The sequence below is a fragment of the Rutilus rutilus genome, assembly GCF_951802725.1.
Source record: "Rutilus rutilus genome assembly, chromosome: 5".
Classification (NCBI taxonomy): domain Eukaryota; kingdom Metazoa; phylum Chordata; class Actinopteri; order Cypriniformes; family Leuciscidae; genus Rutilus; species Rutilus rutilus.
This window is the reverse complement of record NC_140213.1, coordinates 9581537-9605800: the sequence shown is the minus strand read 5'-3', so window position 1 is coordinate 9605800 and position 24264 is coordinate 9581537. Positions and strand designations below refer to the sequence as shown.

The 24264-nt window shown below is 38.1% G+C and overlaps 1 protein-coding gene across 1 annotated transcript in view; it reads left to right on the top strand.

The window, feature by feature from the left end:
- sema6d (semaphorin 6D) overlaps positions 1 to 24264 on the top strand; it is a 132616-nt gene that overhangs the window by 38517 nt on the left and 69835 nt on the right. The window contains exon 2 of the mRNA XM_084408661.1: positions 4988 to 5074. The gene's annotated coding sequence lies outside the window, so the exon portion shown is untranslated. The remainder of the gene's footprint in view (positions 1 to 4987; positions 5075 to 24264) is intronic.

Sequence of the window (24264 nt, the reverse complement as noted above, 5' to 3'; positions counted from 1 at the left end):
TTTCTAAAAATAAGACCCAAACAATCTTACTGGGGATTCAGAAGAGATTGATTTCATCCACCTGGCCTCCAAGTCCATAATAAGAGTCCGATCCGTATTAATTCATTTTTACATTTACATTTATTCATTTAGCTGACGCTTTTATCCAAAGCGACTTACAATTGCTATATATGTCAGAGGTCGCACGCCTCTGGAGCAACTAGGGGTTAAGTGTCTTGCTCAGGGACACATTGGTGTCTCACAGTGGATTCGAACCCGGGTCTCTCACACCAAAGGCATGTGTCATATCCATTGCGCCACCACCCCCACGCACAATTCATCTGTTGCAAAAAATATTCGCAAAACAATACAAAATGGAGTCTTCAAGCAGTGAGGATGATTTTTTTTTTCTTAAAAAAGAAAAAGAAAGAGGAAATATTGGGTCCATCCAATCCTGAGATTGCGTAGAGAGGAAGGAGAGTTCCACCTCCTTATCAAGGAGCTGCGGGATTATCCCGAGCGATTCAAAGTTTACTTCAGGATGTCAGTGGCTCAGTTTGATACTTTGCTTTATATTTTTATTATGCTTTTGTCGTTATATTCTGTCTCTTTGTATTCAGCACTTTGTTTGTCATACAGTGCTTAGTGCTGCGAGACGAAGTGGATCAACTTGTCAGATGCCATTCTGGATTTTGGCGTTTGCTTGTACTGTGGCTCTGAATTGTCAAAACACCTCTCAAAATGCTTGCTACGGATGCGAAAAACACACAAAAAATTTATGACGGACGGAGGCAGTGTGTAAACGTGATTGACACAATGTGAGGTCATATTTATTTTTTAATGTGCGAAAATTTCAGACGAGGATTAAGATTCTGCTCCACATTCATATTATAACTCTGTACTCTTACAGTATGTAGACAATTTGCTTCTATTTTAATTAACACTAAGTCATTTTAGGAGGAACATCTGAGAAGAAGTTGATACTTGCCTGAAACAAACTTGAGAAAATGTATGATTTGAAGTGTGATCTGAAACAGCAACCTGTTATAAATTTCTACAAAGCCCTCCTCCTTTGTGTGTATTATACTATTATCTCATTATACTAGGCTAATGTAACACATTTTACAATCTTTAAATCCATTTAGCCAAATAGAATCTTGACAATTTTAGACCTTTCATTGTAAGGCAAGCCATTGCAAGTCAAAATCGCTTAAAAAAGGACCCCCAAATAAAAGATCCCTTGTGAGGGACTCCATCATAAAATATGAAGAAAGATTTGTGCAATAAAGAAGTGTGTAATAATTCTTAAAACATCTTATAAATGTTGTTTGGCCCACACGCAGTGCAAAAAAAATACAAAATAAATACAAAATAACTTTGCCTATAGATGGAAAATCTGCATAAAATCTAGTTCACCTAGACATAAGAACTCTATCATTATTTAGTCACTTTCGCGGTATGCAATTCTTTCTTCTATGGAACACGTACAAAAAATATATATATTTTGGTAAACAAAAATGTTCAAACATGTGGGGCCCAATATTGTTGTGGAGCTGATTGACTTCAATTATAAACAAACACAGCTGAAATATTCTTCGATATTCTCGTGAGATAAACCTAAAATAAAGGAATATACCAGGGCAAAAAAGTGAAATTAAAAGTTGCGTGATGGATGGATGGAAAAGATGGATAAAATGACTGGTGTGTAATATGCCTATATGACATGAATGCATGATGCCAGGGTCCAGTAGAGGGTCACAGCTGTGTCCTTTCATTAGAATACCCTCCAAACAAGAGAAAGGACTTCTCCAATGGGAGCCAAACTACCCAACAATCAACACCACAGATTAGTGTGTGTTGTTTTTGGTTAAATTCAGCCTCATCTTTCATAAACCATGCTTTTATAAAGTTCAACCTGAGCCTGTATATAATTGTGAAGAGCTCGGAGTCCAGCGTCCTGCACACAACAGAGCTCTTAGTGCTGTTTGCGGCTGGTACTCGCTTTAGCTGGCACAGGGGGTGAAAGCCTGGCACGGCTGCCCTCTTCTTTCTCTCACAGGCTATACCCGGCAGGACGCCAGCCTGTGCTAGTGAGGCCACTTGTCTTTTAACAGAAAAGAAGGTTCTCTATCTTCTCCATCATCTGGCAGGGTCAGGCCTCATAGAGGGAACAATGACCGCATACATCCAACCGCAGAAAGCAAACATAGACCGTGCCGGGCAGCGGACACACTTACAAACCATCCCTCATCCAGCTCTTTGTGTGTGCGAGTCCAGCCCGGTGTGGTTGTTGGGATGCCAAAAGGTTTGGATTTTCCCAGGATTGCTGTGCGGTTCGGTGTGAGAGTTTGTGGGCAGGAAGGAATCTGCTCTTTTTTTAGTGGCACTCAAAAGAAAAACTGTGAAATCGGCTCTGAACTGCAGCGAAGGACAAACAGAAGAGCAGTGGAGACAAACCCAACCCGACTTGACCCAACTTACTGGAGGCTTTTCAGAACTCTCTGCAGTGAAGAATGACATCACTGTCCCAAACAGCAAACACAAAGGCGGAGAAAAAAATGCTCACAACATCACGACCTGAATGTACACGCTGAATTTAGACCAGGCCTGCCTAATCCGCTGGTTTCCTCTAGTCCTCCTCTTGCTCCAAATAAGTTTTTTTGCACATCCTCATGATCAGCCTGAGGAACTTCTCAGAAGAACTTGTTCCCTCTTTCGGTTGCCATGCAACAGCATTTAGAGTAGGTGCCATTTGCGAGGATAAATATGGATTTTCCATTTTCCAAGTACTGCCATATTCATACACAATGGTTTTTACATAGTAATCCAAGGTACTTTAAAGAATAACATGGTACTACCATGGTATGTGTCCAAAAACCATGGTAATACCGTAATACTTTTTGTTTGTCATTCTGTCTACTCTAAGATACTAATAAGCACCTTGTACTGCCTGAGTGACAAGCTGTTATACCCCTAGAGGTACGATTTTTGCATGTTTTTTTCTGACAGTGAAGGGTGTTGTGGGTGGCCACCGGAGTGGTTTTTCTGTGGTTTTAAGCACATTGCTATGCGGTTACTAGGGTGTTCTGGGTGGTTGCTAGGTTGTCCTAGATGGTTATTAGATGATTAGATGATTTGCCAAAGTCAAAAGTTTCCCCCCAAGTCTTTATGATATTCTGGTATCAATACATGACTCAGGTTCTTCCTCCAATGTAAGTCTACAAGATTTTTTCATCTGTTTTATGGTCAGTCAGGCGAAAATTGCAAGTAATAGCATCTCTCCTCAACAAGCAGCAAGATTTCAGGTATCATTCATTTCTGTAGCACAAATGGTGCAAAACCAGTTATGTGTCAAAAGTTTCTTACAATTGAGGTTTGTTCAAATCCATAATCCTCGCAACAGTAAAAGTGATACTTACTAGCAAGCACCACTACAAAATGTGAAAAGGATAGAGTATTAAGTTACAGGCTGTCAGACTGAACAAAAAGTTTGATATGATGTAGCCGACGGTCAAAGATGACACATACAGAAATATAAAAGCAGCAAACAGCAGCAGTTCAGTAATGGATGCCAAAAGGCTTCAGGCAAACAGATTATCTAGCCAACAGTTTCCTTAAAAGAGCCCCTACTCAACACTCTACTGAAGTAAACTAAACTGATGCTTTCTCCATGTGCTGCACCACACACACACACACACACACACACTCTAATGTCATACACACAGAGCGGTAATCAATCCTGCTACCAGTGTGAAAGCAGACGTATTTCTCAGATCAGCTCTTCTGCTACGCTGCTAACTCTAAATTACGGCTTTGACTTCACAGCCCAGCACGAAGCCTTCCCGCTAAAACTCACTCTCATGCTGTCTGATGAGATAAACACCACAATAACGACCGCGATCAATGCAAACCAGCCTTTGTGCTTTATTTCAAGAGAACATGAAATCAAAGTGGACCCTTTTTACTTTCATAATACATTGTTCATTGTTCATCTGTGGAAATGATGCCGAAAAAAAAAGTTTGGGCTCTTGTATTGCTTCTGAAAAGATATCATATATATATATATATATATATTATTTTCCTGTTTCTCTCAGCAAATATTTGGGTGGCTTCCCAATTCTTGAGTTCAGAATTGGGAAATATAAAGTTCAGAATTAGGAAATATAAAGTTTCATTTCTTAAACTATATGAGGCAGAAAAAGAAAGACTTTGGAAGCACAATGTTTGCCAACATATTTTTGTTTAGACTTTTTTAAAGGCTTTTATTCTGAAAGTTTTTATTTTGTGATGTGTGCAAACCCGTACATGATTGTTCTTTTTCTGTTCTTTTGACAGAGAGAGTTATGAGACTAAACTGTTCATATTTAGCAGCACATACACTCTGGTCAAAACTTATTTTTAGTGTGAATGTGGGCAGCGTTCAAGGTTCAGAGAATGTTAGCTCTCTGAATGCCAGCGTGTGTGTTTGTGTGATACAGTTTAAACTCATCAATCTACTCTTTTCCTTCCTCTGAAATGTCTTTGAACTGATCAGAGGAACGGAACACTTAAAGTTAGTTCATCTCGTGTTTTTCTCTCTGCGGGTCTTATCTGCGGCGCTGTACTTGAGCTGAAGGCATTAAGAAGCTTTACGCTCCACACAGTCTGACCGCAAAAGGTCAGTTTTGCAAATTGGGTTCATTAATCTTTAATAGTACAGCAACTCTACAGAACCTCTTCATCCATGCCTGCAGATTAAAACGAATCACATGCTCGGAAAGATTAGTCTGTTGAGAATTTTCTTGGATAGGATGAAAACTGTCCAGAGTCTGGAACCTTTGGGCTTACTTGAAGAAGAAAAAAAAATTCCTGACTGACACTTTTCTGTTATCTGTTTGAGCTACAGGGTGGGATAGAGGATGCTGCCATTTCTCTACTGTGAAATTACAATTATCACCACAGTATATAGTCATAGCCCTGTTTTTCTTCAGGTGGACTGTTTGACAGCTCTTGTCTCTTTTTTGGACAGGACTGTGAAAAGCTGACACTCAACAGCAATGTCCTCTTTCATGCCCCACTGAATGAGATGAAATCGCATCTGTTGCTGTTCCTAAAGGTAAGACAGCAGTAAATTCTCTCAAACGTGGAGAGAAGGAACAATAATGAAACATTCTCCAGAATAAATACACCCAGAGGAAAATGTTATCGCTCAGAGCCGTCATGTCATAGCCCATGAGACTAAAGTTCTCATTTATGTCACTGATGTATTAAATGAGACTTTTACCTTACAGCTCCTTAGGAGAAATAAAAACAGATACAAATGAGACAAATTGTTGGCATAAAATTACACTGTGACCACGACAAGCGGCAAAACATTTAGATCTCTTGCTTTCCTTCTCCTATGTCTTTTCGCTTTGATAGGTAGAGCTGCAAAGTCTGATTCAGTTTTTCAATCTCAGATCAAAAGAAAAGTTTCATTGATTTGTTTCCCTGTGAAGATGTCTGCATGTTTTAGTAGCAAAATATTTAGGAACATACTACTGTTCATTGCCAGATTTGACTTAGTTTTTATTTAGTGATTTGTCTTTAAATGTATTAGTTATATTTAGTGCAAATATATAATTTCATATGTCACCACTGTTACCTTCTTTTTTTTCTTCTCAATTCTGCTCTGATTCCAAAAATAATATTGTCTAATTTCAATTTAAAAAATTGCGTTCCCTTAAATTGTTTAGTTTGTATTTTCAAGTGTAGAACTACTTATTTAAAAGGCTATTTAACGATTTTACATTCTAGGATTGTAACTTGGCAAGCTACTGATTCAAAGTTCTGTCATGTCAACTATGAGTGTTTGGCATGGTAATGGATATGACAATGTTGATATATTTGGTCGTGACAGAATAGATCTGGTAAGCTGCTCCTACTGTAATTGCTGCTGCTGCTCATGAATTACCCTTAGCAGATCTACACAGGTGGAGTTGGGGAAGGTGGAGGGTTTTTTGAAAGCGTGCTGCACTGCAAAGGCAAATGCTAATCAAGTATTTGAAGGTTGAGCACACAAGCTCATTGGCTACTGATACAGCAGGAACCAATCAGCAGTGCCCTATAGAGAATGAAGTGATTGCAAGCAGGTTAAGTTAAGGACCTATTAGGCTGTGCCATCAAGAGTTTCATGACAGAACTTTGTATTTGTGTCATCTGTACAAGTGATGAGCTAAATCATACTGATGCTCACACCATGATCTCCTCTGGGTCAGAGCATCATGACATGGATTCATCCTGCAATCATTTTCTGTATTTTTAATCAGGAGCGCCAGATGGGTCACCTGTTCTTTCAACCAGAATGATAGACTTATTAAAGATTTATGATTCGTCAAAAACTCATCATACTGAAAATGTCTTTCCTTACATCTATATTGTACAGTCTGGCATAAAAAAAAAAATAAAAAAAAATCTATTGGTCTTTACTCAGGTCAGACTGTAGAATCTGACAAAAAATGCATAGTGTGCACCTGGCTCCAGGTTGTTCATATTTGGTTCTATTGTTTGGTTCCACCCCTGCACTGGTCTTTTTTTTTTTTTTTTTTTACATTTCTATGGAGACAAGAAATGCTACATTGAATTTTGGGAACTGTTCCAGAGTCCATATGAACCATATACCAGCAGACTGTTGTGGTTCTTTGGTGCATATGTAACTTTTTATGCGTTTTGGCCATTCATTTACACGGCAACTGCGTTTTGGGGGCCTGAAAATGCCTGTTTTTGAAAACAGGTTTCAAAGTGCACATTTTTGAAGGCGATACCATTATCGTCACCGTGTAATTAGAAAAACGTGAATTTGTGAAAACAGTGACGTCATACACATGCATATTACGTGTTCATTCTATAGGCGCATAGTGTTTCTTTATAAAGTGACCTTGCCAACTACTGGCCTTGCATGCATTATACATCATTTTCGCGGATCCATGTTTACGGGGAACGTTTTGACAACTTTATCGTCTGTATGCAAAAAACATGTTTTACATTTTTAGTACATCATTGTCGTGCAAACGTACCCTCAAATAGTAGTACGGCAGTGAGAGCGGCCTTGTAGAATCCTAGAGACAACGTCAACTGTGTGCAAACCCTGATCAGAACTGTCAAATACAGAACAGCGGCGAGCGGTCAGACAGCTGCAGCTTCATATTTAATAACACATCTGCTCCAGAACGCCAGTCGCAATCACAGACACATTTGAGACACTTCACAGTGTGTTGATACTCATCAAGAATAAGCAATTACAGAAAACGTTTATTGGCTATCGGCAAGCCTCTTGAACAGCCTCTTTAATCTGCCGAGTTTGAAAGTGAGAGTGCTGGATTGACGCTCGGATGGGTTTTATATGCAGTCGGCCCTGCTGAATACAGCTGTCCACTTCCCACCCACCAGCTCAAATTTTAGATTTTATATTCCATTTCTAGCTGCAAATAATGATGCCATCATTACAGTCAGTAACAGCGGAGCATTAATGGCAAATTATCGTTTCTCTGAGCAGAACCCAATTGAGTTTGAACAAACCTGCCATAAACCTACTCGGCGGTGAAACCGGACAGCACTTCAATGTCCTGAAGTTCACTGAAGCAGTGCAGATGGTGACCAGAGCATATCATTTAAACCTTTACTGCCCCTGAAGTCACAATGGATTGGGCTGTATGCCCTCTTTTGGCTCAAAGTCTCTGATGAGGAAATTTTGTGAGCTGTGAACTAATACTACTAATAATAATAATAATAATAGATGTGGATATTCATTTATTCAGCTTATTTATTCAGATCTTTTGATTTATTCAAAAAGACATTAAAAATGCAATTCATACATAAAATGGCTTGAATATACAGTACCTCTTCTATGACAAGCATGTTTTAATTTCTGAATTAAAATTAATTTTGATATTTTTTGAGGCATAATCATTCAAACATTTTGGATCGATTAACTCTGAAAATTGAAGTTCTTGAAATTAAAACCTTAAGTAGTTAATTGTCATTAATTAATGGTTAAAGTCATTAATTGATTTATTTATTTTTAATATTATAACAAAACATGCATAAAAAAGACAAAATAGAAAATGATGTCATAAGCCGTGTTTCCATAACCATTCAAATTGCGCAAATTGAAATTACGAATTAAAAACATGCCCAACGGAAACACGTAAATTTCACAAAAACTCCTAGCATGAAGTGGTTTTTCAGGCAATTCGAAAAGGTAATATTTTGCAAAACTGCAATGGAAACCGTTTTTTGCAGCTCACCTGGCATTCTTAAAAGTCGATCATTCTTTAAAGAAGGTGTGGTGTGTTTGGACAGAAGACGAGACAGAATTCTTTATTAAACTCATAAAATACCAAAGAAAAACTGGATTCTAAACAATGAAGAAATGCCACAATTTATCAAGACCTTGAAGCAGAAAGGAGGAAGAAACACCTCATATGCGGCCGCTCCCAAGTATAAGGAGCTTTCCTTACCATTAATGCTTGGATAACATGCCTACGTGTACGGTGGCCGAGAAGGGTCACAACACATACAAACGCCACAACAACTACATATTCAGAAAACACCTCCAAATTCAGAAAACACATGCAAACGCCACCACAACAACTACATATTCAGAAAACACCTCCAAATTCAGAAAACACATACAAACACCAGAACAACTACATTATTCAGAAAACACATACAAACGCCACAACAACTACATATTCAGAAAACAACTTCGTCGATTTCACATCACGTACGCTGCAAATATTCACAGCACGAGCAAATAGGGAAACGAACTGCAAACTGCAAAGACACAACGGAAATGTTTCCAGGGGGGCCTTAATCAGTGACGGACCCGCATCCATCCGGTTGTCTTCGCGCTATCTGAATGTGCGCTTTTGTTGTCTATGGTTACAAGAGGTAACTTTACGTTCACACCGCCGCCGACTTGAGCTGCAAAGAAGCTCTGGCCGCCCTGTCAAGGAAGCTTGTCAAAAAGTAGGCTACGGGGAAGCTTGTTGACGCTTTGGCCGCTCTGACGTAGCAGCATTCAATGTTCAATCATGGGAGAAGAGAAGTGTCACACCATGAAATGTAAACAGAAAAAAACAAGCAATACATTGAAACTAGAAACCTTTTATAATGACAGTATTTTTATAACCGTTTTGGTCACATTTGGTCGTAAAAAAATAATAATTAGCTATTATTATTAATAGTGAGTGCGCGCGCGCGGCCGGGGCTCTCTCTCTCTGCTCGTTTATATTCCCTGTCAAGCGCGCCCTGTTAAACTGACAGGACTTAAAAACACATGCTAATGATAAACTTTCACTCTATGATGGTTAAACTGTGCAATTAATCCGATAATGATAGGAAACCCAGCAACGGCGATGATCAGCTTCTCCTCTATCTTAGTGTTTCTCTTTTATTATGACAGACTAGCCATAGACAACAAAAGCGCACATTCAGATAGCGCGAAGACAACCGGATGGATGCGGGTCCGTCACTGATTAAGGCCCCCCTGGAAACATTTCCGTTGTGTCTTTACAGTTTGCAGTTCGTTTCCCTATTTGCTCGTGCTGTGAATATTTGCAGCGTACGTGATGTGAAATCGACGAAGTTGTTTTCTGAATATGTAGTTGTAGTGGCGTTTGTATGTGTTTTCTGAATTTGGATGTGTTTTCTGAATAATGTAGTTGTTCTGGTGTTTGTATGTGTTTTCTGAATTTGGAGGTGTTTTCTGAATATGTAGTTGTTGTGGCGGCGTTTGCATGTGTTTTCTGAATTTGGAGGTGTTTTCTGAATATGTAGTTGTTGTGGCGTTTGTATGTGTTGTGACCCTTCTCGGCCACCGTATACGTGTCCTTCGATTATAAATAATGGAAAGTGCAGTGGCTGCTCTATACGTAAACCTACCAACATCCATTGCCATGATTTTTGGTATGACTTATCGCGAGAGAAAAACATAATGTTTTAGTCGCATAACACGGCTTAATGGAACCGCAGTCATTTCACAAATGATTTTTTATTGACATTTAGAAAATACCGCAAAAGTTTTGCGCAAATCTGTATTGGAAATCAGGCTATAGACCTCATCATGGTCACCATCATCATGATTTGTCAAGGTCATTAAGTCTTTTCGTAAAAAGGGGGTTAGTTCAGGTTTTGAAGGATATTTATGAAATAATAATTTAACAATAATAACCTTTCTACTTTCTTCCTTTACCAGTTAAATAAATATATATTTCTGGCCATCTTAATCACTGTTCTTCATAAATAGTTCACAAACCATGTCAAACTGAGTTGTAAATATTCCTAATTAAACTTAATTACCGGTATAAGCCTCCTCCATCATTGCAGCAAGCTCAGAAAGCTGGGGCTCAGTGGCTCTCTTTTTTTTTTTAAACTGGAAATTATGACTCTGTAGTGTTCATGTGTGCTCATCTTGCAAATATGATCATTCCAATATGACTTGAAGACAGCAATACTTCCATCAGTTCTGCAAGGTCTAATAAAATATGGCAGTCCAGGGAAGATTACAAGGTTCAAAACTGAACAGTGGTTATGAACTGCTATGATAATTGGTTTTTAAGCTTTAGCTTGACGTTTGGATGGGTCTTAACTGGTGGGTGGCTTTCCCTCTTGGCACATTCTCCATTTGTTTGAGTACCATGCAAAGTTCTTAGTGCATGAGTAGGAAGCCATGTGCCGTGAGGGTCACCAAGGTCAAAAGTGCTATTTAGTGTGGTGAACCTCAAAGAAGAACTCTCAGTTGGGCTCATATGGCAAATCAATTCAAGGAACTGTGGGTTAAAAGATTTGATGAAGAATCTGACAGTAGTTATGTTTTCTGTCCTTTTTGGAGCTTGACAGTCCTTTTTTGGGGGGTCAGTGAGTAGCGTGAATAAACTAAGACAGAATCCATAAACTACTTCCTAACTGCCTACATTTTATGGAGTTCATAAACAATAGTGTGGCAAATATTTGATTGGCGGAAACAGTGGAGCAGATAAATCTTTGTTTTACAGAGATTTCGTATCCAGAGAAACTCGGAGATCAACTCCACCTCAGCCTCAGATTTACAGCTCTGCTCTTTGGGAAGCGTCCAAACCAGACAGTCATATTAAACTTGAAGACAAAAGGACGATAACCTTACAAATCCAATTTATGTTTAAACAAAAACAGTAAACCAGGAAGAGATGTTATCATTTACCTTTATTTCGTACTCTGTACTCAATTAAACTCGATATACTGAGTCCAAGGTTCTCTAGGAGACATTTGTAAACTTTTATGACCCTATATTCCGCCCCAGTGTCTAAGGCCTTTAGTGAACTCACATAATGCCACTTACCCATTAAAATTAATTTAGTTTAGCGTGACTGCAACCCCACAGAGAGCCCCGTGGGTGTGTGAACAGTGAGTGTGTTGGGGTGATCAGGGTCAGGGGAAATTTCCTGGCTGTGACTGCAGACGGGCCCTCGCTGCTGCTCCGAGCACTAAACTACCCTCAGAATGATGTTTAGGGTTAGTCACTGGCGTCATTTCAGCAGCAGGAGATCTATTAGGACCCTCTGAGGAGGGTAGTTTTATGTATACACACACACATACCAGTATTATTATTGAATACACATGTAATTGAAAATGCATTTATATTATATTATATTATATTATATTATATTATATTATATTATATTATATTATATTATATTATATTATTCACTGAGATCTTTACACTGTGGAAAAATCAAGGGTTTTTGTGGGAGAACACTTTTCACCTACCAAAAGCATTATGCTATGTACCATGTAAAGTTAATTTAGTGATTTTGCTGAAAATGTGAATGGCAATAGAGTGTAAAATAGAATACAAAGTGACTTTGAATTGTTGGGGGAGCTTGGCTCATGAATATTAATTATATGAGGTGACATTCACCCAGTAATCCTAACTGATTTGCTCAAAGACATTGGGAACAAGGCGTTAGCCATGGTAGGATTACTGCGTGTCTGTTTGTCCAGGTCGTTAATTTATACAATCGTTTACAAGTGGAGAGACAAACCTGGACATTTCTGAAAGTGTGACATAAAGGTGACCTCCATGCTAACAGGCCTGCACAAAGGGCTCCAATTAAATTTTTTGGGTTCTTAAAAAAAAAAAATAATAATAATAATAATAATAATTGAAAATGCAAAACTTTACAGGGTTCAACAATAAGGACATTGTCTTCTGACCCGATTGGGACAGTGGAGACAACATTTTGATTAGCTCCAACAAAAATATGATTCATATTTTTTAGGGGTGTAACAATACCCTCATGTCACGATTCGATACATGTCACGATACTGAACTCTCAATACGATATTATTGCAATACTCCAAGACATATGATAAAAGTTTAACAACTAGATAGATTTAAAATAATGTAAGCCACTTTTTACACAAATATTCCCCCATTGCAAAATGATATATAGTAGTTTAATGTAGTACTGACACAAAACGTGCATTTTTTCTAACAGTAATTTTTATTTTGGGTGAACTATCCACGATACAAGATCAAGGCCCCGCCCGTACTCACGCAAACTCAATCGCGAGCACAGCTGTCAATCATAACGTTATGTCCCATTAGTATAGCATTAAATAACTAACTAAAACCAAATTTATTATAAAAACAAACACTTGAGCATACATCAGTGTGATAAAAACTACCTAAAATGACAGAAACCATCTTTGGAAAAAAATATTATTTGAATTTTTATTTTGGCTCATGTGTCACCATTCAATTACCGTAAATCCTCTAATAAAGGCCCGGGCCTTTATTTTACTCAAGCGCATCGCGGCCCAGGCCTTTATTGGAAGGAGGCCATAATTAGAGACAGGCCTTTATTTGTATTTGAGCAAAACGGACTACCAGTAGAATGAATAAAAACGAGATTTTGTGTCTATTTTAACCTATAAAATACTAGGTTAATTTATTAAAAACGTACAGTTAGTTACCATATAACATTATGGTATGCATACAGAACATTAACAACAAATAAATATAATATAAATAATATTTTTTGTGAAAAGCAATGATTCATTTTGAAACAGTATTTGTTCCAGCAGTAGTAACGTTAGCTCCACAACAGCACGCATCTGTGCATTCATTGATTTCATTCATTCATTCACACACTAGAAACGCGTGTCTTTTTGCGTGTAACTTACAGACACTATTGCGATTAGAACAAAGCAAATAGAACTGACCTATTTCTCAGCTGGATCCGTTGCTCCTCGAAATAATACTTCCAAGCACTTCTGAGGTAAATTTTCCAGGATTATTATTACTTAGATAGATGTGTGTTATCCAGCTGATTGTGGGTGTTCAGGTTTGCGTGGATCGCCTCAGATTATTTGCGTTAACGCGCGCTCTCCATAATTAAGAGATCAAAGTCAACAGAGTATTTTGAAACTCGTTTGCACTTAAGAAAAAAAGCGAGCCTATCGCGCCAGTGCGATTGTCGATTCCAGGGGGTTAAAAAATTGATTTTCGCCAAAAATCCTCTTTGGCTCCGCAGCTGCCATGGTAAACAACATTAGCCTACCGGTGACTGAATTCTCACGTGCGAGTCAAGAGCGAAGTGATTGACATGACCAGGCTACCATAGCTATGGCTTGGATTCATTAGCAAACATTGCCCCCCTGTGGTATTTGCATGTTACTATCACAAGCATAATGTTGTGGCCTGCCCAGAAAAACGTTGTATCTAATAATAGCCCCGGCCACTATTAGAGACCGGCCTTTATTTACCTCCGCCAACAGCGAGACCGGCCAATGTTAGAGACCCGGCCACTAATGGAATACAGGCCACTATTAGAGGATTTACGGTACAATCTATCAGGGTTTATGACCTATAATGCAGCCAGCCACCAGGGGGCGAATGGGATGTTTTGGCTTCACTTTTCAGAACATGTGCAACACACTTGCTTATGATGCAAAACATTACTGATTTGTTTATCATTTTCAATGCAATGTACCTTAGTGACATTTAAATCAGCAGATGTTGTTACCACAATGTTCAACATTACAGACGTCAAATTGTTATGTTGGCAAGACTTAAAATATTTCTACATGATCAACAGCTTTAAGATCAATAGGACAGGTGACAGTTCCATCAACAGGCCTGAAACTCTCTCACACTGCCCTAATGACTCCGATGTGTTGTAGTTATGATGTTTGAAGCTTTATTTTAACATTGCCTCCTGTTGTAATGGTGATAAAAGTGTGATAGATGGCTCAATGTGGTCAGGTTTGTTTCATAGGGCAGAGAGCAGAGTCTACATCATATACCTCTCAATTGTACCACAACAGTACTTTATGCATACGTGCATGTGGTATGTGCGTGTAATGAATGAGTAATCTGCTGACGTGAATAATCTAAAGTGGTACTTTACTCTGCCGACGCCATGTGTGTTTGAGGTCGAGTGATGTCATACCTTCATTTGAATTATGAAATGAAGGGCATGACAAAGGACATATGCGGACTGACACACCATCTGTTGTTCGACATATGTTTTTAAAGCGATTTAACGCCCACGAGGAGAGGTGTGTCTATACTGATCAAACATGGATAAATGGATAGTGACACAAACACTGATCCTGTGCTTTTTTGATCAGATCACATTGACAGCACAGATAAATGAGATGAACTCCAGCCTTTGAACTGAACCTCACACATACCCCAGCACTAATTACTATACCACACACAAACACACACCACACATCCATCTATCTATCTATCTATCTATCTATCTATCTATCTATCTATCTATCTATCTATCTATCTATCTATCTATCTATGTTTGTTCTGTCGTTCAATCGTTCTATTTTTCTATCTGTTTGTTTTATCTATCTAGTGATCTGATTGATCGATCACTCATTCGTTCGATAATTCTATCCATTTATTGTTCGATCTCTATCGTTCAATCTGTTTATCGCTCGTTCACTCTGTCTATCGTACGTTTTATCGTTCCATGGTTCAATTGTTTGCTTGTTTGTTCTGTTGTTCGTTTTATCGATCGTTCTGTCTATCTATTTATCTATCGTTCGTTCTATCTACAGTTTGTTTGTTCATTCGTTTTATCTATTATTCGCTCATTCTATCTATCGTTCTATCTATCTATACGATCAATCATTCGTTGGTTCGATCATTCTGTCTATCTTTTGTTCGATCACTATCGTTTGATCTATCTATCGTTCGTTTATTTGTTCCACTGTTTGTTCTTTCGTTCTCTCGTTTGTTGATCTATCTACCATTCGTTCATTCGTGTCTATCCAATCGATCTATCATTCGTTAGTTCCATCATTCTGTCCATTTATTGTTCGATCTCTATCATTCAATTTATCGTTTGTTCGTTCGTTCGTTCGTTCGTTTGTTTGTTCTGTCAATCGTTATATTTCTCAGTTGATCTATCTATCGTTTGTTCTATCATTCTATCTATTGTTCATTCTATCGACAGTTTGTTTGTTCATTCTATCTATCCAATCGCTCGATCGTTAATTCGTTCAGTCATTCTATCTATTGTTCGATCTCTATCGTTCGTTCGTTCGTTTGTTCGTTCTATGCTGTTCATTCTATTGACCGTTCTATCTATCGGTTTATCTATCGTTCGTTATATCTACCATTTGTTCGTTCTATCTATTGTTCGCTCTATCTATCGTCTATCAATCATTTCATCGAACTCTCTATCTATTAATCATTTGATCATTCGTTTGTTTGTTTGTTCGTTCTGTCCTTAATGTCTGTAAACTTTCAAACTTTAGGGCTTTTGTAATATTTATTTTTCTGCTGAATTTCTCTATATTTGAATTCCTTGAAAGATCTGCAAAATTGTAGGTGCTACACACAGCCAGGCACAGCACAATATTTAACAGTTTACCAAACTTTACTCTTATCATTATTGTTCTCCTGGTATTTAGGAATAATACTATCTGTGTAATATCTTTCTCTTTAATATCTCACTGTGACTGGGTCGGCCGTGTTTCTGATCACTGAATGGGGTTTGTTGATGCGTAATTTTGGCTAGTTATGTGTGCAGCATTCAAATGTAATGATCTTTCTGCCATCAGAGCTATTTCTAAAAGAGGCGTTTTTTCATCTTAGTTTCAATGTATGGTCTTTTTCATCAGAGTTTCACAAGTTATACTATGTCTACATGGTACAATGAACTCTTTTATTTCAAAACATCAAGGCAAAACTCTCTCTTTCTCTCTTCCCAATCCCCCTAAACACCAACCTCTGAAACACCTGCCCCACAACCACCATCTGTAATTATAAACATCCTGTATCATGTGTCACTGAGGGGCATTATGGGAAGGCTAATTGTATCACTGTTTCTGTTAGAGCAGGACACAGTGCAGAGTGTGTTTTGGCTATGATGACGGATGCTAAAGCCCTATGCATGAGCCCCAGTGAGACACAAGCAGAAACAAGCGCTCATCCCTCCCTCCTGCCCTCAATCACACTCTCTCTCTCTCTCTCTCTCTACTCTCATCTATCAGTGCTGTGACCTCCCGCTATAAACAACAAAACGCTTTTATCCAATGCTGAATCATCTCACACTGTTTAATTACAGAGCAGCTCATTGCTTTTATGAGTGCTGTGGTTGGACAAAGGGAGAGAGAGTTTCTCTTACATGAATGTTTCTGGTTTCTATTTGAGTGTCAGTGTTTGTAACTGTGGTGGACGGCAGAGGTTTGTATAGTTGATCAGACACAGATAAACATAAGCAGAGCTCACATGAATCAGTCTGTCAGGAAACATTACACAGCCCACTGGAGGACAGCACTATCAGCTGCCCTTCACTAACATTAACACATCAATCAGGATTCAAATGCACAACCTCTCTCCGTTTCCTTGTTCCCTTCCTCCCTTCCTCATTCTTTTTCCATAACTTTTTGCAGGACCAACAAGTCTTAAATGTGGGCATTCATTAAACCTCATCAATGAAATTACTCATTTGTTCATTAATGAAGGCTTTCATTCTGTCAACAACAACAATCCCAAAAAGGATTAATTTTAATGAATTAACTTAATGCTTTTACTCAAATTCTTTGAATATATTCAACTTGCTTTGGTATAAAGTGTTCACTACACTTTTTCAAGAGTTTAAAACCCAAAGCAAGGACAGAAAAAGAGAGAGTGAGAACAGAGGGGATAGACTATGGTATTAAATATCTCCTCTGAGATGTTTTGGACGGTGCAGATTGGTGAGAGAGCTCGGCTAAACTCTTGGCTCCTGCTGTGCTTATGAGACTGCAGTCACAGAGTTTCACAGATCTGTTTCAGACTCTGACCTACAACTTACAAAGGTGAAAAGTGGCCAGAAAGTCTCTAAAAACAAACTCTAGATGGATTTGGTGCTGGATGCCAGAAGAAACACTAGTGGACCAAAGCACATTATGAACCTCAAACAATAAAAGTGTCCCGTGACAGTGAGCTCAGGAACGGAGAGTGTGTTTTTGTTTTGTTTTTGTATAATGCCTTTCTATTATAAGTTAAATGTATTCGGAATACCATCTCAGTGGCAGCTGTCATGTGTCTAATTAGTCAGGAGCTGCAGGATAATGATGTCTAAAAGTGAATATCCTAACTGTGATTTTAAAACCAGCAAAGAAGGAAAAATGTCATACTTTTAAGGCTCTGTTTACACCTGGTATTAAGATGTGTTGTGGTCGATCGAATCACAAGTAGAGCAGGGAGACACATTCTCGTTTAGACCTGGTGTTTTAATTCGTCTTCTTTTGTCCACTTTCAACCACTTCTGTCCTTATTTCTTCAAGGGGAGGGTCTATGGGTGGGTACATTTATATGGGCTTTTTCAGATATTTCGATCTATTGGACAAAATGAGCTCACGTAATTTACATTTGAATGCAAACGGAAATGCGGAAAAACATACTGGGAGCAGCAGCTTTTGTTTCTGCTCTGATGCTGTGTGTGCATATTAGAAATCAGGAATGGTTAGAGAACATTTTGCTTGCGTGCATACAAACCTGGGTCTTTAGCCAACAAAGTTTAAATCCCGCCTTGCTAGCGTGCTTCCTATAATGTTTTTGGTCAATAGGCGGTCTTTTGTAGCTGTTCGAACGCATTTGACCACTTGAGCGTCTATGCTAAAATAGCAATCCGGTTGAATGCATTTTTGACTACCTTTGGAATTGGTCGAAAGTGGACAAGCTCAAAATGTTTTAGAGCCCTTTGACACCTGTATTAGCGTCGACTACTAGTGATTCGATCAGCCAAAACGCATCTTAATTCTAAGGGACTAAAGCCGGGTGCACACTGTGTGATTTATAATAGTCCTTTACAATTGTTGCTTGTCAGACGGTACGAACATGATCCTTGCTGTAATCCATGTCACATTGTAAGTTTTGTTTTGTTTTGGTCATGGCTTGTCTTGAAAAACGAAGACAATTTGACGGTCGTCGTAGGAGAAGTCACACTGCAGGACTATATGTCAAAAAATGTTATCGCAACGGTCATTAATCGGCTGTCGGTGAACGTGACAAACTAAAGATCAAAGACTTCAGATTGTAGCCAAGGATCAGAGGAATCTTTTAGGATTTTCTAAATTAATCTCAGACGGCCAAAATCGCACAGTGGGCAACCCCGCTTTAGACTCCTTCAATTCTTAGGTGTGTTCACACTTGGCAGGTTTGATTCAATTAAAACTATCTCTTGTGCAAGATTGTTCTGTTAGTGCAGTTCATTTTGAATAATTGTAAACGCTTCCATCCAAACCTTGGCGCACACCAAACAAGCAGACTGAGACCACTAAAACAGAACTCTGGAGCGGTTCAACTGGAATTTGAATGCAACACGGACCAAAGACATCTAAATGAACCAAAAACAGGATGTGATGTTACAAAATGCGACCCTAAAAAGTACAGAATGCTCAAGTATACCTGTTCGTTCTCATCATAGGAGGTATGTGGCCCATTACAGTTTAGTACAGGCTCAGAAATGCCGTCTTGCAGCAGATCCTTATCTGTGTCCAACGGAGGAATTCCTTCTGCTGTTTTGACTCATTTACATATTTTATAAGCTCTTCACAAGTTCTCAGTTGGTAAAAAATACCATCCTTGCTCCTAAACCACTCACAATTCACATCACCTTTATTTATATAGCTCTTTATACAATACAGATTGTTTCAAAGCAGCTTCACAGTAATAAATAGGGAAATAACATGAATCAATGATGCAAACAATCAAATATGAGAATAGTGTCATTCAGCTTCAAGTCAGTTCAGTGTTATTTCAGTTCAGTTCAATAATTGTGTAAAATTCAGGAGCTCCAAAGAAAGCAATAGTGTCATTATTCAGCTCAAGTCAGTTCAATGATGATCCAAGTCTGTACAGTAACAGTGTCGATGTTGCAAAATTGGTCAATTATGAAACAAATTCAGCTATAAAGCAACTCTAAATAAGACATTATTCAGTTAAATTCAGTTCAAATTCTCATCTGATAGTGTCAGTGTATAGTTAAATTGATAATATTACTGAATATTAAGTGTCTTTTAAACTCCAACTAGGCAAGCCAAAAGCGACATTGGCAAGGAACCCAAACTCCATCCATCGGGTGACGAAAATGGAGGAAAAAAAACTTTGGGAGAAATCAGGCTCAAGTGGACTTGTTTGGAAAACCACTCTTACACAAACTAAAATCTAATGTCAAACATACTCAAGTCCACACCAAGAGCTCTAGTGTGAAAGCACCCTGAGTTACCTGTCAGCCCACACTGCATCTTCTATTTAGATAGAGTCACGCTCGCCTGAAGCGACAAACACTATTTCCAGCCATCATCATTATCTGCTCTGTGATAAATCTGGAGTTTATAGACATACTTCCTGTGAGACAGCATGAGTCTTACCCCTACAACCTCACGCCATGACCAACAATTGCCCTCTACACCAGCTAATGCCTATCTATTTATCTAGCAGCTAATAAAGGTCTGTGTGTGTGTGTGTGTGTGTGTGTGTGTGTGTTTCATAATTTCATCCAAACAATCAGCTTAATGGAAGCCATAAGCAGATGGCTTTATTGCCGTTCGTCTCTCAGATATTACCATAAACACTAACTGCTGGCACAGTAATCAGAATTAAAGAGCACTCTCATTTCATATACACATACGCGCACGCATGAATGCAGATGCGGGCAACAGTAATGACAGCTTTATATGTTATAGAGAAGTTAACGTACTCCAGCCTGAACTGGTGTCATTTTCATAGTGGATTCATTTAGAGACGCTGGGCTGAATAAATCTGCTGAATTAAAAGCAGGACTGAAATCTGTGCAATTATAACATCTTAACCCATCAGATCTGTTTTTATTAACAACTTCTCAGTCTATTCATACACTCCCACAGTTAAATGATTCATATCTGCCCAGGAACATTGCGTTTAAAAGCCCTTGTTAGAATTCTGATTCTAAAAAAAAAGGTGTTTATTAATTTCGGATGAGTGACCCTGATTGCTAAAATGTATGACAAGTACACATTTTCAATTACGCCGATGTCTGGAGCCAGATCTGGAGAGTATGAAACAGACAACGACGCTGATTTAATTAATGTTTCACAAGCCTGATCACAGATAGAGACAGGTACGAAAAGATTTCCAAGACTGTCATGGAAAACACACCTGTTCTGAAGGATGAAATTAATTTATTCTTGCGGCTCCAGTCACCTCTAGACAGAAACATCAATAGTTAGCAATTAAATCAAGTCTATCGGAATCAGTTCCAACAGGTGTCAGTTTTGTAATTATTTTGTAAAGATAACTGTGGAGCTTGTTTTTCTGTTCATTCAGAAGTGAGACACACAGTCGTCCATTGTTCATACCAAACATACACTCTTTTGTCCAACTGTGGACACACACACATGATCACAGAGACCATTATCCTGTCATTCTGCTTGTCTAAGGAAACTCACTATTACACACACCCGTACAACTAGAAAATAGACTTAAAGCAGGTGGACTTTAATTAAGAATTCTAAGATCTGTTCCAAACTCTAGTGTGCTGCCTAATAAATAACTGTAAGGCATCATTCTAACAGACTAGCAACAAAACTTTGATTTTGATATGTGGTCTGTAAATACTGTTTTTTGTTGTTGTTGTTTTTTTATAAATTTGTCTATTTCACCCTGTATTTATTTTTAATTTTTTTTTGTGCTAGTTAGCTTAGCAACATGCTAACATAAAACTCAATTGGAATCAATTGTGATTCAAATCTCCTGTACACTTCAGATGAGAAGTGCTATTTGTGTGGTTTTCAGAGTGGTAGATACATCTGTCACTAGGTTTCACTTCAGTTAGCATGCTGCCTTAAGCCCAATGTATACTTTAGAGAGCATGTCAGTGAGAAAACAGGTTAGACACAAAGGATGTAGCTTCTATAGTAATAGTAAATTTGTAAAAAAAAAAAAAAATATATATATATATATATATATATCTATATATATATATATACATATACATATATATTGGGCTTTAGAAGGCAGTCGACAGCCACTGTTGACAGAGCTACAGCTTCACTAGGACAAGCCATTGTGTTAACAGTCCAATGATTCAACCAAACTCACACAATAACATCATTGTCATTGGAGCCCCATTTCACAGGGTCAGTGAGTCAGGTCAAGGTCAGAGGTCAGTGAGTCAGGTGAAATCTGTAGCACCTGCAACTCAGCACAACACAACTCATAATAGAGAGCTGAGATCAACAAAATGCACTCAAATGCAAAAACCTACCAGTAAATGACAAGGAGCACATGTGACAGTTTTAGTCAAATGTTCGTGTTACTCCAATAGAACTGGAAGAAATGTTCAAACATGTTTCCTAGCCTTATCTAGGAAAACAAGACTCTCCCAGTTACCAAACAGTAACACACACACACACACACACATACACACACACACACACACACACACACACATATGAGCCCCACAACATGACACACTTGTTGTGTACCTGGTGTGGTGGCAGTGAAGAGGATTGTGGTTTAACAGCCATATGGCCTTCCTGCTGGAGTGCAACCTGTCTAATAGTGACTTTATACAGACATACTGCTTCACACCTGAGTCTGTCACTGACCTCTGATGGATTCAAAACTGGTCAATCTGCTCTGAACTGATTGGAGATAATCAGAACATGTTTGAGAGGAATGCAGGTTTATGATTAATCTACTGCAGAACTTCAGAAATGACTGATGCTCCCTACAAGTAGATCACACAGTAGAATAAAAAAGTTAATTTAAAGTAGGCATATATATACATATTAAAATGAGAATGGAATATGATTAAAAAAACAATTATATTCATTAAAATTTGCCTGTCGTTTATCCACTTTTATGATGAGTCATGCCTGAAAAAATTAACCTATGCAAAAATGAAATCAAACCCTGAGAAAAAATTAAAAAGACAAGTCCCCCCTAATAATCAGATATGGTGAACGTGCAATTAATAATTGAATGCGACGAGACAAGAAAAATTAGGCCTAATAGACCCATTTTCAGCATATTAGGCATAAGATTGAGAATGAATGTGTGCATGTTCTGAATTCGTTTAATAAACGCGGTTACCTGATTTGCCTTGAAGCATTTCAAAAAAAAAAAAAAAAAAAAAAAATACTTGCAAATAGTTCCAATGCATTATTTTACAATAAATAGTTATTACAAGGAGGACAGTTACATTTGTGACATCCCTATAAATTTGTTTTTGTTTTTGTTTTTTTGGTCCCCCGCAATGTTCAAAACATGGTTACGGCCTTGCCTGTGAAAATCGGTTTTAGAGATGCTAGAATTTCTTTGCCACCTGCAAGACCTTTTGCATTCTCAAAGTTTTTCACAAAATGAAACTTCTTAAAACATACCTGTGGTCAGGAGCACCGCAATGGTTTCTGGGCCCCTTGGACCGTTTATTGGCCTGGGACCCCTGTCGCGATTGCGTCCTTTCGGCCTTCCTCTCTGTTCAGGGCCCAAGCTTTTAGAGAGAATGTGGGGGGATTTTTGAGGTGTAACATAAACTTATTTACAAAATAAAAAGTCCCCAAAGTATCCAATTGCCAAACTATAGTTTGTTTGTTTTTTTGTTTTTTGCAATATGTTCCAGTTATTGGGGGATTCAGGGAAGTGGATCGATTACAGCTTTGGTGCCTATTCGTGTGCTAGAAAACATTGCATTGTTGCCAAATATGGATTACTGAAAATCACCTAAATGCAGATGATGCCAAACTAACTCCACTAACACATATGAACATACTGCAAAAATGTTTGTTTTCATGTTTTTCATAAAAATCCATGGAAGACATATTTCCTCACATTTTTTGCATACACAAAGTACACATTATCTGGCAACATGCATTAAAAACATAGCGACGCTTTGTACCGTTTACAGACTGTGTCTGGTTAAATAGAAAAGGTAGCGGAAAGTTAAAGCATATTCAATAAAATAAAAAAATAAAAACTGTTGCACTTCCATGACTTAACAATGTTTGAGTGGTCTGGTCATCATCAGCATCAACTCATGAGCAAAGAAACTGGCTGAGCAGTTTGCTTATGAAAAGTATAATACCTATTTTTTACTACTATAACAACTATTACTCTTGTTATTAATCTTTAATGTATGTATATAAAACATGCTGGCGCCTCGCCAGTCTTTACAGACCAACAGCCTGGACATCAAGCTAAAGTTACCTCACCTCATCCCTTAAGGACAACCTCTTTTGAATGAACTGAATTTCATTATCAGGGTTTAGTTAAGGTTCTCTGGCTGACAGTGATCTATTACAGATCCTGGATCATCAGTTTCAGATCCAATCCTCCAGATCAGATCAGATTAGAAGTCTGCTTCCTAATGCTACAAACTGTCCAATTTTTCAATTTATAACAATAGTTTCTCTTTTCTTTCATTTATTACAAACATGAACCAGGATTGGAATTAGTGAGAAGAATGTTAATTTGCAGGCATAATTTCGTACTAATAATATATAATTTTGTTATTTAATATCTAATAATATATAGTTTTGACACGCTCCTTATCTTTGAGTCACAGGCTGAACAAAAATTGTGTGTCTAGGTCTAACTCTATCTAAATATGTCTCAAACAATTTCAGGCCATTTTCTATCCATTTCCACCTTGCAGCAAAGTTTGTATTGTTTCTGGAACTTGCACTTTCTCACTTGCACCCACACATCGAAAAGGAACGTTCTGTCCCTTGTCTACCTAATTTGGAGATAAAATAACAAATGAGAAATAGATTTCAATTTTGAATTTT